The following is a 3,251-nucleotide window of genomic DNA, read 5'->3' on the forward strand; positions in this document are numbered from 1 at the left end:
TCGCACCGCCGCCGTCGCGTTATTTTCATAGAACCTGCGCCTGAAAATAGACGTCAGTACGTCGGTGATGCGCAGGCTTACGTAATTTACGTAGAGTACAAGCGATTTTGCAGCGTTAAGGTACCATAGGAAACGAAAGGTTTGAAACGGAACGTCTGACGTTTTCTTTTTTCTTCTTTCTTTTGTCATGTTTCCAAATGTCCCATTGTAAAGGGTTGAAAAGTCGTAAAAAACTGATCCGTTATTTATGTTATGTATTTACGAAAACCAAATAATAAACCATCAAGAAAATAGCTTGTTCCAACTCAGGCATCAAAGGTACACCTTTAGTAAGATATTTTATTGGCGTCTGTCATGCAAGTATTGGTACAACTAATACTCTAAAACCTGAAAAAGTCAATATTAATATTGTTTAACTTATATTACCATCAAAATAAGCCCTACTTTTTAATAGACACACATTTTGCTTTGTTCTTTAAAAAAAAAAAAAAAAAAAGTTTTCAGCACTTATTTTCAAATCTTTGCTCAAATACACTATTGTGGGCTAATAAAAACATTTAACTGTTACGGTAACAGGGCTAAAATTAGAGTAACGGGGTTGCACAAGATAACAGGTTGAATTGATATATTTCATTTTAGATGTAGAGTCGTGGCATATAACAAATAAATACTCAGAAAAGCAGAATGTTTTATTTTTGTTGGGGTTTTTTTTAATGTTTGGAATGTTTGATTTAAGCTGGGAAGCCTCCAAGCCCTCGCCTCACGCTACGCTGAAAAGGATAAACAGAAGAGAATGTTTGATTTATATGTTCGGTCTACCGTTGACTTTTTAAAATATGTTGAACAGTGGTTCAACAATCAGACACAAAATCAGAATAAAAACGTGGATTTATAACTTATTTGAATAATAACATTTGAAATACAATTTAGTGATCACGAAGCTGGAACAAGAGAAAATAGTTTTAAGAGACATTTTGCATTTTAATTAATATTTTGTATAATTACACCTGTCTCAGGACAGGTGTCATTTACACACCAAATATATGTTTTAGTATTTTCTGCATGGATTAGTCTTAAATTCGTGCCTGGACAGAAAATATACTGCCTCCTGCAGTTCAGCCTTAGGCGCAGCAGAGGTCGCTAAAGGACTAGAAACTCCTGTTTCTAGCCAAAACAAGCTTTTCAGTTTTCGCAAATATGGCAAATGCAGTTGGCCAGAACTGAAATAAATCGCTTTTTACATGCTTTCGTTTATCTTACAGCAAAGTCAAGTTTGCCCATAAAGCGCTACTGTTTTGCTAAAGCAGTTGATCCTGTAAAGGATTTACGACAAGGTAAACTCGTTGATGGCACACGTTGAGAAGCGATGGAGGTTACAAACGGTGTTAAACCAAAAGACGAACTTGCACATGTGTATTTTTTATTTTTATTTTTTTTTTAAAGCGGCTGGTGCTTGAAAAATGACTGCTACCAGAAGCCTGTTGCTGAATGGATCTTTTCCCCATAACTGCAGTTTGCAGCCTATCAACTTAGCAACTACTCCAGAAATTACACATCATTTCCATAAACAGGGAACATTGACCTAGGCCTCTAAACACAACTTCTCAACACACAGATCTTACATATGGAACAATAAAGTTATTCAACTAAAACACAAAATTATTTTAATCCAGAAATGGATCATCTACAATGATGTCATCCAAGTTCGAAGATAGAATCAGAATCAGAAAGGGTTTTATTGCCAAATGTTGAGCAGGTTTACAACATTAGGAAATTGCTGCGGTACTTAGTGCAAACATACTGTCAGACAACGCTTACATAAACATAAAAATAAAAATTAAAAGTGCTAAGTAGATAGATATATACATAAGTGCAGGTGGTGATCAGTGCAAACATGGAATGATGCAGTGAACACAGTGTAGGGTCATGTGTTAGTGGTGGGAACAGTCATATGGTTATTGTTCATGAGTCCAACAGCAGAGGGGAAGAAACTGTTCTTATGGCGAGAGGTTCTGGTGCGAATGGACCGGAGCCTCCTGCCTGAGGAGAGCAGGTCAAACAGACTGTGTCCAGGGTGAGAAGGGTCAGCTCTGATCCGAGCTGCACGCCCCAGTGTCCTGGAGGTGTACAGGTCCTGCAGAGATGGGAGTCTGCAGCCAATCACCTTCTCAGCAGAGCGCACAACACGCTGCAGCCTCTGATTGTCCCTGACAACCATACGGTGATGGAGGAGGTGAGGATGGACTCGATGATTGCAGTGTAGAATTGCATCATCGTCCGTGTTGGCAGGTTGAATTTCTTCAGCTGCCTCAGGAAGTACATCCTCTGCTGGGCTTTCTTTATGACGGAGGTGATGGTGGGCTCCCACTTCAGGTCCTGGGTGATGGTGGTACCCAGGAAGCGGAATGAGTCCACAGAGGTGATGAGGGTGTCAGTCAGGATGATGGGGGGGGGAGTGGGGCTGTGTGCTTCCTGAAGTCCACAGTCCATAGGTTGTTATCTTATAATGAATTCCATGTTACAAATATAGAACATGGACCAGACATATCAGACAAATACTGCCTTGTGACTGAAATAATAATAATAATAATAATAATAATAATACTTTAAAATAGCAATAGTAATTTAAAGCCTGGGAAGGTTTAAACTGAATATTGATTATTTCTGTGATTTAAATAAATAAACTATTTCTCATTTATTTTGTTAGTATATGTATTCCAAAATATGCGGGATTAATGTGCAATAGTTTTTAATTAAAAAAACAAAACAAAAAACAGGTAAAATGCCCATGTTTTGTGATACAGCTGTTTTATTTTGTGAACATTTGTTTTCTAGCGAAGTTTCTGATAATTCTGGGGACGTTTCATGTAGGAAAAATAAAATCAATTAAAAAAAATGTTGGTATATTTTTAATGGATATCATTCTTTAGTTTTAGCATAGATGAGATTCGAAAACTAAAACGGCGGCAACGACCCTAACAGTACTTGATATGTATAAAATTATTGACTAATCAAAGCAAATCGAATGCAGAAGAAACTTTGGTGCGATCTCTATCACAGTTTCCAAATATTATTATGTAATTTTTACTCTTTACCTCTCATTATTCTCTCATTATTACGTTTCAACTGTTCCCTGGAACTTTATTTACCTCTTTTTGAATGTAACTTTGGTAATATACTGTCATTGTTATTGATACGTTGCTGTTTATATTTGTTTAAATAAAGTTTTTGGAAAGGAAAAAAAGGCTGCA

The sequence above is a fragment of the Aulonocara sp. 'chitande type north' Nkhata Bay genome, linkage group LG10, assembly GCF_057382095.1.
Source record: "Aulonocara sp. 'chitande type north' Nkhata Bay isolate Kocher_YH1m ecotype deep benthic linkage group LG10, A_spYH_male_GT1.1, whole genome shotgun sequence".
NCBI lineage: Eukaryota > Metazoa > Chordata > Actinopteri > Cichliformes > Cichlidae > Aulonocara > Aulonocara sp. 'chitande type north' Nkhata Bay.